This window comes from Chiloscyllium plagiosum, unplaced genomic scaffold (assembly GCF_037043375.1).
Source record: "Chiloscyllium plagiosum isolate Xiang-an unplaced genomic scaffold, Cpla_swu_hap1 HiC_scaffold_31, whole genome shotgun sequence".
NCBI classification, from domain to species: domain Eukaryota; kingdom Metazoa; phylum Chordata; class Chondrichthyes; order Orectolobiformes; family Hemiscylliidae; genus Chiloscyllium; species Chiloscyllium plagiosum.
In genome coordinates this window covers 1,850,814-1,861,919 of record NW_028270169.1, presented here as the reverse complement: position 1 = coordinate 1,861,919, position 11,106 = coordinate 1,850,814, and the positions used below count along the sequence as shown (strand labels likewise).

The following is an 11,106-nucleotide window of genomic DNA, read 5'->3' as shown; positions in this document are numbered from 1 at the left end:
AGAGGGGAGGGAGACGGGGGGGGCAGAGAGGGGGGGGGGGGGCAGAGAGGGGGGGGACAGAGAGGGGGGGGCAGAGGGGGGGGGACAGAGAGGGGGGGGGCAGAGGGGGGGGGACAGAGGGGGGGGGCAGAGAGGGGGGGGACAGAGAGGGGGGGACAGAGAGGGGGGGGACAGAGAGGGGGGGGACAGAGAGGGGGGAGGACAGAGAGGGGGGAGGACAGAGAGGGGGAGGACAGGGGGGGGGACAGAGAGGGGGGAACAGAGAGGGGGGGGGACAGAGAGGGGGGGGGACAGAGAGGGGGGGGGACAGAGGGGGGGGGACAGAGGGGGGGGGCAGAGGGGGGGGTGCAGAGAGGGGGGGACAGAGAGGGGGGGGCAGAGAGGGGGGGGCAGAGAGGGGGGGGGACAGAGAGGGGGGGGGACAGAGAGGGGGGGGGACAGATGGGGGGGCAGATGGGGCGGACAGAAAGAGGGGCGGGACAGAGAGAGGGGCGGGACAGAGAGGGGGGGGGACAGAGAGGGGGGGGACAGAGAGAGGGGGGAAAGGGGGGGACAGGGGGGGGGGGACAGAGGGGGGGGACAGAGGGGGGGGCAGAGGGGGGGGGACAGAGGGGGGGGCGGGGGGCAGAGAGGGGAGGACACAGGGGGGGGACACAGAGCGGGGGACACAGAGCGGGAGACACAGAGCGGAGGGACAGAGAGGGGGCGGACAGAGAGGGGGGGAAAGAGAGGGGGGGAAAGAGAGGGGGGGAAAGAGAGGGGGGGAAAGAGAGGGGGGACAGTGAGGGGGGGACAGAGAGGGGGGGACAGAGAGGGGGGGACAGAGAGGGGGGGACAGAGAGGGGGGGACAGAGAGGGGGGGGCAGAGAGGGGGGGGGACAGAGAGGGGGGGGGACAGAGAGGGGGGGGGACAGAGAGGGAGGGGGACAGATGGGGGGGCAGATGGGGGGGGCAGATGGGGGGGGGCAGAGAGGGGGGCGGGACAGAGAGAGGGGCGGGACAGAGAGAGGGGCGGGACAGTGAGGGGGCGGGACAGTGGGGGGGGGACAGAGAGGGGGAAAAGGGGGGGGACAGAGGGGGGGGGGACAAAGGGGCGGGGGACGGGGGGGGACAGAGGGGGGGGACAGAGGGGGGGCGGGGGGGCAGAGAGGGGAGGACACAGAGCGGGGGACACAGAGCGGGGGACACAGAGCGGGGGACACAGAGCGGGGGACACAGAGCGGGGGACACAGAGCGGGGGGACAGAGAGGGGGCGGACAGAGAGGGGGCGGACAGAGAGGGGGGGACAGAGAGGGGGGGGACAGAGAGGGGGGGGACAGAGAGGGGGGTGACAGAGAGGGGGGGGACAGAGAGGGGGGGACAGAGAGGGAGGGGGACAGATGGGGGGACAGAAGGGGGGGCAGAGAGGGGCGGGACAGAGAGAGGGGCGGGACAGAGAGGGGGGGGACAGAGAGAGGGGGAAAAGGGGGGGGGGACAGGGGGGGGGGACAGGGGGGGGGGGCAGAGGGGTGGGCAGAGAGGGGAGGACACAGAGCGGGGGACACAGAGCGGGGGACACAGAGCGGGGGCGGACAGAGAGGGGGGGACAGAGAGGGGGGGACAGAGAGGGGGGGACAGAGAGGGGGGGACAGAGAGGGGGGGACAGAGAGGGGGGGAAAGTGAGGGGGGGAAAGTGAGGGGGGGAAAGAGAGGGGGGGAAAGAGAGGGGGGGAAAGTGAGGGGGGGAAAGTGAGGGGGGGACAGAGAGGGGGGGACAGTGAGGGGGGGACAGAGAGGGGGGGACAGAGAGGGGGCAGAGGGGGGGGACAGAGGGGGGGGAGACGGGGACGGGGACGGGGGGGGGGACGGGGGGGGGGACGGGGGGGGGGGACGGGGGGGGGGGACGGGGGGGGCAGGGGGGGCGGAGAGGGGGGGACACAGAGGGGGGGACACAGAGGGGGCGGACAGAGAGGGGGGGACAGAGAGGGGGGGACAGAGGGGAAGGGACGGGGGGGGACAGAGGGAGGGACGGGGGGGGACAGAGGGACGGGGGGGGGGGGACAGAGAGGGGGGGGACAGAGAGGGGGCGGACAGAGAGGGGGGGCAGAGAGGAGGGGGCAGAGAGGGGGGGGCAGAGAGGGGGGGCCAGAGAGGCGGGGGCCAGAGAGGGGAGGGACAGAGAGGGGGGGGACAGAGAGGGGGGGGAAAGAGAGGGGGGGGACAGAGAGGGGGGGGACAGAGAGGGGGGGGACAGAGAGGGGGGGGACAGAGAGGGGGGGAACAGAGAGGGGGGGAACAGAGGGGGGGGAAAGAGAGGGAGGGGGACAGAGAGGGAGGGGGACAGAGAGGGAGGGGGACAGAGGGGGGGGACAGAGAGGGGGGGAACAGAGAGGGAGGGGACAGAGAGGGGGGGGACAGAGGGGGGGGGGACAGAGGGGGGGGGACAGAGGCGGGGGGGACAGAGGCGGGGGGGACAGAGGCGGGGGGGACAGAGGCGGGGGGGACAGAAAGGGGGCGGACAGAGAGGGGGCGGACAGAGAGGGGGCGGACAGAGAGGGGGCGGACAGAGAGGGGGCGGACAGAGAGGGGGCGGACAGAGAGGGGGCGGACAGAGAGGGGGCGGACAGAGAGGGGGCGGACAGAGAGGGGGCGGGCAGAGAGGGGGCGGGCAGAGAGGGGGGGGACAGATGGGGGGACAGAGAGGGGCGGGACAGAGAGAGGGGCGGGACAGAGAGAGGGGCGGGACAGAGAGAGGGGGGACAGAGAGAGGGGGAAAAGGGGGGGGACAGGGGGGGGGACAGGGGGGGGGGGACAGGGGGGTGGGGCAGAGGGGTGGGCAGAGAGGGGAGGACACAGAGCGGGGGACACAGAGCGGGGGACACAGAGCGGGGGACACAGAGCGGGGGACACAGAGCGGGGGCGGACAGAGAGGGGGGGACAGAGAGGGGGGGACAGAGAGGGGGGGACAGAGAGGGGGGGAAAGAGAGGGGGGGAAAGAGAGGGGGGGAAAGAGAGGGGGGGAAAGAGAGGGGGGGACAGAGAGGGGGGGACAGAGAGGGGGGGACAGTGAGGGGGGGACAGAGAGGGGGGGACAGAGAGGGGGGGACAGAGAGGGGGGGAGACAGAGGGGGGGAGACAGAGGGGGGGCGACAGAGGGGGGGGCAGAGGGGGGGGGACAGAGGGGGGGGAGACGGGGGGGGGGGACGGGGGGGGGGAGACGGGGGGGGGGGGACGGGGGGGGGGGACGGGGGGGGGGGGACGGGGGGGGGGGACGGGGGGGGCAGGGGGGGCGGAGAGGGGGGGACACAGAGGGGGGGACACAGAGGGGGCGGACAGAGAGGGGGGGACAGAGAGGGGGGGACAGAGGGGAAGGGACGGGGGGGGACAGAGGGAGGGACGGGGGGGGACAGAGGTACGGGGGGGGGGGGACAGAGAGGGGGGGGACAGAGAGGGGGCGGACAGAGAGGGGGGGCAGAGAGGGGGGGCAGAGAGGGGGGGCCAGAGAGGGGGGGCCAGAGAGGCGGGGGCCAGAGAGGGGAGGGACAGAGAGGGGGGGGACAGAGAGGGGGGGGACAGAGAGGGGGGGGACAGAGAGGGGGGGGACAGAGAGGGGGGGAACAGAGGGGGGGGGAAAGAGAGGGAGGGGGACAGAGAGGGAGGGGGACAGGGGGGGGGACAGAGAGGGGGGGAACAGAGAGGGAGGGGACAGAGAGGGGGGGGACAGAGGCGGGGGGGACAGAGGCGGGGGGGACAGAGGCGGGGGGGACAGAAAGGGGGGGACAGAAAGGGGGCGGACAGAGAGGGGGCGGACAGAGAGGGGGCGGACAGAGAGGGGGCGGGCAGAGAGGGGGGGTGACAGAGAGGGGGGGTGACAGAGAGGGGGGGGACAGAGGGGAGGTGCAGAGAGGGGGGGGCAGAGGGGGGGGGAACAGAGGGGGGGGCAGAGGGGGGGGGACAGAGGGGGGGGAGACGGGGGGGGGACGGGGGAGGGGACGGGGGGGGCAGAGGGGGCGGAGAGGGGGGGGACACAGAGGGGGCGGACAGAGAGGGGGGGACAGAGAGGGGGGGACAGAGAGGGGGGGACAGAGGGGAAGGGACGGGGGGGGACAGAGGGAGGGACGGGGGGGGGACAGAGGGACGGGGGGGAGGGGGGGGGGGACAGAGAGGGGGGGGGACAGAGAGGGGGCGGACAGAGAGGGGGGGCAGAGAGGAGGGGGCAGAGAGGAGGGGGCAGAGAGGGGTGGCAGAGAGGGGGGGGCAGAGAGGGGGGGGCAGAGAGGGGGGGGCAGAGAGGGGGGGGCAGAGAGGGGGGGCCAGAGAGGGGAGGGACAGAGAGGGGGGGGACAGAGAGGGGGGGGAAAGAGAGGGGGGGGAAAGAGAGGGGGGGGAAAGAGAGGGGGGGGACAGAGAGGGGGGGAACAGAGGGGGGGGGAAAGAGAGGGAGGGGGACAGAGAGGGAGGGGGACAGAGGGGGGGGGACAGAGAGGGGGGGAACAGAGAGGGAGGGGACAGAGAGGGGGGGGACAGAGAGGGGTGGGGCAGAGAGGGGTGGGACAGAGAGGGGGGGGACAGAGGCGGGGGGGACAGAGGCGGGGGGGACAGAGGCGGGGGCGGACAGAGGCGGGGGCGGACAGAGAGGGGGCGGACAGAGAGGGGGCGGACAGAGAGGGGGCGGACAGAGAGGGGGCGGACAGAGAGGGGGCGGACAGAGAGAGGGGTGACAGAGAGGGGGCGGGCAGAGAGGGGGGGGACAGAGAGGGGGGGGACAGAGAGGGGGGGGACAGAGAGGGGGGGGACAGAGGGGGGGGGACAGAGAGGGGGGGGCAGAGAGGGGGGGGACAGAGAGGGGGGGGACAGAGAGGGGGGGGACAGAGAGGGGGGGGGACAGAGAGGGGGGGGACAGAGAGGGGGGGGACAGAGAGGGGAGGGGGACAGAGGGGGGAGGGGGACAGAGGGGGGAGGGGGGAGGGGGACAGAGGCGGGAGGGGGACAGAGAGGGGGCGGACAGAGAGGGGGGGACAGAGAGAGGGGGGGACAGAGAGAGGGGGGACAGAGAGAGGGGGGACAGAGAGGAGGGGGGACAGAGAGGAGGGGGGACAGAGAGGAGGGGGGACAGAGAGGAGGGGGGACAGAGAGGGGGGGGCAGAGAGGGGGGGACAGAGAGGGGGGGACAGAGAGCGGGGGGACAGCGAGGGGGGGGACAGCGAGGGGGGTGACAGCGAGGGGGGTGACAGCGAGGGGGGGTGACAGCGAGGGGGGTGACAGCGAGGGGGGGACAGGGGGGGGGCAGAGTGGGGGGGACAGAGGGGGGGGGACAGAGAGGGGGGGACAGAGGGGGAGGGACGGGGGGGACAGAGGGAGGGACGGGGGACGACAGAGGGACGGCGGGGGGGGGGGGACAGAGAGGGGGGGGGACAGAGAGGGGGCGGACAGAGAGGGGTGGCAGAGAGGAGGGGGCAGAGAGGGGTGGCAGAGAGGGGTGGCAGAGAGGGGGGGGCAAAGAGGGGGGGGCAAAGAGGGGGGGCCAGAGAGGCGGGGGCCAGAGAGGGGAGGGACAGAGAGGGGGGGGACAGAGAGGGGGGGGACAGAGAGGGGGGGGAAAGAGAGGGGGGGGGAAGAGAGGGGGGGAACAGAGGGGGGGGGAAAGAGAGGGAGGGGACAGAGAGGGGGGGGACAGAGAGGGGTGGGGCAGAGAGGGGTGGGACAGAGAGGGAGGGGGACAGAGAGGGGGCGGACAGAGAGAGGGAGGGGGGGGACAGAGAGGGGGGGGGACAGAGAGGGGGGGGACAGAGGGGGGGGGGGACGGGGGGGGACAGAGAGGGGGGGGACAGAGGGGGGGGGCAGAGAGGGGGGGGGGACAGAGAGGGGGGGACAGAGAGGGGGGGGACAGAGGGGGGGACAGAGGGGGGGACAGAAGGGGGGGGAACAGAGACGGGGGGGAACAGAGAGGGGGCAGACAGAGAGGGGGGGGGGACAGAGAGGGAGGGGGACAGAGAGGGGGGGGGACAGAGAGGAAGGGGACAGAGAGGAAGGGGACAGAGAAGGGGGGGGACAGAGAGGGGGGGGGGAACAGAGAGGGGGGGGGACAGAGAGAGAGGGGGGGACAGAGAGAGGGGGGACCGAGAGAGGGGGGGGGACCGAGAGAGGGGGGGATGGAGAGAGGGTGAGCCAGAGGGGGGGAGGAAAGAGGGGGGGGGGAGGAAAGAGGGGGGGGGAGGAAAGAGGGGGGGGGAGGAAAGGGGGGGGGGCAGAGAGGGGGGTGACAGAGAGAGAGGGGGGGACAGAGAGAGGGGGGGACCGAGAGAGGGGGGGATGGAGAGAGGGTGAGCCAGAGGGGGGGAGGAAAGAGGGGGGGGGGGAGGAAAGAGGGGGGGGGAGGAAAGGGGGGGGGGCAGAGAGGGGGGTGACAGAGAGAGAGGGGGGGACAGAGAGAGGGGGGGGACCGAGAGAGGGGGGGGACCGAGAGAGGGAGGGGACCGAGAGAGGGAGGGGACCGAGAGGGGGGGGGGGGGAACAGAGAGGGGGGGGGAGCCGGGAGGGGGGACAGAGGGTGGGGGGACAGAGAGGGTGGGGGGGACAGAGAGAGTGGGGGGGACAGAGAGGGGGGGGACAGAGTAGGGGGTGGGACAGAGTGGGGGGGGTGGGACAGAATGGGGGGGGGGGACAGAGTGGGGGGGGGGGACAGAGTGGGATGGGACAGAGAGGGAGGGGGACAGAGAGGGAGGGGGACAGAGAGGGAGGGGGACAGAGAGGGAGGGGGACAGAGAGGGAGGGGACAGAGAGAGGGGACAGAGAGGTGGGGACAGAGAGGTGGGGACAGAGAGGGGGGGAACAGAGAGGGGGGGAACAGAGAGGGGGGGAACAGAGAGGGGGGGAACAGAGAGGGGGGGAACAGAGAGGGGGGGAACAGAGAGGGGGGGAACAGAGAGGGGGGGACAGAGAGGGGGGGACACAGAGAGGGGGGGGAAGAGAGAGGGGGGGGAACAGAGAGGGGGGGAACAGAGAGGGGGGGAACAGAGAGGGGGGGGACAGAGGGGGGGGGACAGAGAGAGGGGACAGAGAGGGAGGGACAGAGAGGGGGGGACAGAGAGGGGGACACAGAGAGGGGGGGACACAGAGAGGGGGGGACACAGAGAGGGGGGGGGAACAGAGAGGGGGGGGAACAGAGAGGGGGGGGACAGAGAGGGGGGGGACAGAGAGGGGGGGGACAGAGAGGGGGGGACAGAGAGGGGGGGGGACAGAGAGGGGGGGGCAGAGAGGGGGGGGGGCAGAGGGGGGGGGGACAGAGAGGGGGGGGGGCAGAGGGGGGGGGGGCAGAGGGGGGGGGGGGACAGAGGGGGGGGGACAGAGAGGGGGGGGACAGAGAGAGGGGGGGGGGACAGAGAGAGGCGGGGACAGAGAGAGGGGGGACCGAGAGAGGGGGGGGACCGAGAGAGGGGGGAGCCGGGGGGGGGGGGACAGAGGGTGGGGGGACAGAGATGGTGGGGGGGACAGAGAGGGTGGGGGATCAGAGAGGGGAGGGGAGACAGAGAGGGGAGGGGAGACAGAGAGGGGGGGACTGGGGGAACAGAGAGGGGGGGGGGAGAGAGGGGGTGGAACAGAGAGGGGGGGGGAAGAGAGGGGGGGGAAGAGAGAGGGGGGTGAGCGAGGGAGAGAGACAGAGAAAGAGGAGTGCGACAGAGAGAGAGAGAGAGGAGGGGGACAGAGAGAGAGAGGAGGGGGACAGAGAGAGAGAGAGAGAGGAGGGGGACAGAGAGAGAGAGGAGGGGGACAGAGTGAGAGGGGAGGGGGACAGAGAGAGAGAGGAGGGGGACAGAGAGAGAGAGAGAGGAGGGAGACAGAGAGAGAGAGAGGAGGGGGACAGAGAGAGAGAGAGAGAGACAGAGAGAGAGGAGGGAGACAGAGAGAGAGGAGGGAGACAGAGAGAGAGAGAGAGGAGGGGGACAGAGAGAGAGAGAGAGAGAGAGGAGGGGGACAGAGAGAGAGAGAGAGACAGAGAGAGAGGAGGGAGACAGAGAGAGAGAGAGAGAGGAGGGGGACAGAGAGAGAAAGAGAGAGGAGGGGGACAGAGAGAGAGGAGGAGGAGGGGGACAGAGAGAGAGAGAGGAGGGGGACAGAGAGAGAGAGAGAGGAGGGGGACAGAGAGAGAGTGGAGGGGGACAGAGAGAGAGGAGGAGGGAGACAGAGAGAGAGAGAGAGGGGAGGGGGACAGAGAGAGAGAGAGAGAAAGGAGGGGGACAGAGAGAGAGAGAGAGGAGGGGGACAGAGAGAGAGGAGGAGGGAGACAGAGAGAGACCGAGAGAGGAGGGGGACAGAGAGAGAGAGGGAGACAGAGAGAGCGAGCGAGGAGGGGTCAGAGAGAGAGGGGGGACGGGGGGGGCAGGGGGTTCAGAGTAAGGGGGACACAGGAGGGTGACGGGGACAAACAGTACGGTTAAGAGGGAGACGGGAAGGGGGGACAAAGAGGGTGGAACGGGGGCATTGACGGGGGAGGGACGTATGGCAGAGAGGGGGACAGGGGAATACAGAGGGGGAGATGGGGGGGGACAGAGAGAGAGAAGGTGGACAGAGAGAGAGGGGGTAACAAGGAGACAGAAAGAGGGGACAGGGAGAGGGAGGGAGGGAGGGGGACAGAGATAGAGAGAAAGAGACAGTGATAGAGACAGGGAAGGGGGAGACAGAGACACTGAAAAAGATAAAGAGGTAGAGAGAGAGAAAGGGTGAAAGAAAGAGAGATAGATAAAGAGAACAAGATGGGGAGAAAGTTAGACAGAGAAATTGCCCGGGAGAGCTGTGCGATCACGTGTAGGAAGTTGTGGTCACTGAAAGGAAAAGGCTAACATGATGCAGCAGGCTGGTCACACAGGTAATGACAATGAGCAGGAAGGGAGAGTACCCACACTGCACCCACAGGCAGTAACAACACTCCAGTTTGCAAAGATAGAAATTTGGCAGAACTCCAAGCTGAATACCCAGTGCCCAGGTAACAGCGTGGAATTGTCAGCTCAAAAAAAACATGGGTGCTCCAACAGTCAATAGGAACACAGGAAGCCATTCAGCCTCTCAATCCTGCTCAATGATGGCAGCAATGTGCAAGAGAAGGACAGAGGCACCAGCAAGACGGACAGAGTGAGAGAGATAGAGAGCTGATAGAGAGGGACAGGGAGTGAAACTGGGAGAGAGAGATGGAGAGCCCCCCAGAGAGGAAGAGAGAGAGAGAGAAAAAAAGTGAGACAGAGACAGCATGAGACAGAGGGTGAGCAGCCGAATTGGGGAAGGGGGCCAGGGGAGGTGGTGGGAGGGGGGGGATGTGGGGGAGGGGGGAATGTGGGGGAGGGGGGAATGTGGGGGAGGGGGGAATGTGGGGGAGGTGGGGGTAAACAGAATGGGGGGGATGAAGTGGGGGGGGTGTTCGGAATGGGGGATGGAGTGAGGGGGGAAACGGAATGGGGGGGCTGAAGCGGGGCGGGGGGGAGGAATGAGGGGGAGGGGATTTATCCTAGGATTCTCTGAGAAGCCAAGGAGGAGATTGCAGAGCTTTTGGCTTTGATATTTAAGTTGTCATTGTCTACAGGAATAGTGCCAGAAGACTGGAGGATAGCAAATGTGATTCCCTTGTTCAAGAAGGGGAGTAGAGACAACCCTGGAAATTATAGACCAGTGAGCTTTACTTTTGTTTTGGGTAAAGATTTGGAAAAGGTTATAAGAGATAGAATGTGGACGCTTTGGAGAGGGTGCAGAGAAGGTTTACGAGGATGTTGCCTGGTATGGAAGGTGCTAGCTATGAAGAGAGGTTGAGTAGGTTAGGATTGTTTTCATTAGAAAAAAGGAGATTAAGGGGGGGACCTGATTGAGGTTTACAAAATCATGAAGGGTATAGACAGGGTGGATAGAGGTAAGCTTTTCCCAGGGTGAGGGATTCAATAACCAGAGGTCATGCGTTCAAGGTGAGAAGTGGAAAGTTTAAGGGGGATACACGTGGGAAGTACTTCACACAGAGGGTGGTGGGCGTCTGGAACACGTTGCCAGCAGAGGTGGTAGAGGCAGGCACAGTAGATTCATTTAAGATGCGTCTGGACAGATGCAGGAGTAGGAGGGGAGCAGAGGGATACAGATGTTTAGGAAGTGGGTGATAGGTTTAGACAGTGGATTTGGATCGGCTCAGGCTTGGAGGGCCTATTCCTGGGCTGTAAATTTTCTTGGTTCTTAGATAGGATCTATAATCATCTAGAAAGGGAAAATTTGATTAGGGATAGTCAACACGATTTTGTGAAGGGTAGGTCATGTCCCACAAACCTTATTGAGTTCTTTGAGAAGGTGATCAAACAGGTGGATGAGAGTAAAGCCGTTGATGTGGTGTATATGGATTTCAGTAAGGCATTTAATAAGGTTCCTCATGGTAGGCTACTGCACAAAATACAGAGGCATGGGATTGAGGGTGATTTAGTGGCTTGGATCAGGAATTGGCGTACTGAAAGAAGACAGAGGGTGGTGGTTGATGGGAAATGTTCATCCTGGAATTCAGTTACTCGTGGTGTACCACAAGGGTTGGTGTTGGGTCCACTGCTGTTTGTCATTTGTATGAACGATCTGGATGAGGGTGTAGAAGCATGGGTTAGTAAATTTGTGGATGACACTAAGATTGATGCAGTTGTGGATGGTGCTGAAGGATGTTGCAGGTTACAGAGGGACATAGATAAGCTGCAGAGCTGGGCTGAGAGGTGGCAAATGGAGTTTAATGCATAAACGTGTGAGATGATTTACTTTGGAAGGAGTAACAGGAATGCAGGGTAATGATAAGATTCTTGGCAGTGTAGATGAGCAGAGAGATCTCGGTACATAGATCCCTGAAAGTTGCCACCCAGGTTGATAGGGTTATTAAGAAGACATATGGTGTGTTAGCTTTTATTGGTAGAGGGAGTGAGTTTCAGAGCCATGACGTTATGCTGCAGTTGTAAAAGATACTAGTGTGGCCGCACTTGGAGTATTGCATACAGTTCTGATCACCGCATTATAAGAAAGATGAGGAAGCTTTGGAAAAGGTTCAGAGGAGATTTACTAGAATGTTGCCTGGTCTGGAGGGAAGGTCTTACGAGGAAAGGCTGAGGGACTTGAGGTAAAAACAAT

At 66.4% G+C, this 11,106-nt stretch overlaps 1 protein-coding gene across 1 annotated transcript in view; it reads right to left on the bottom strand.

The window, feature by feature from the left end:
- abr (ABR activator of RhoGEF and GTPase) overlaps positions 1 to 11,106 on the bottom strand; it is a 147,414-nt gene that overhangs the window by 43,909 nt on the left and 92,399 nt on the right. The window lies entirely within an intron of this gene.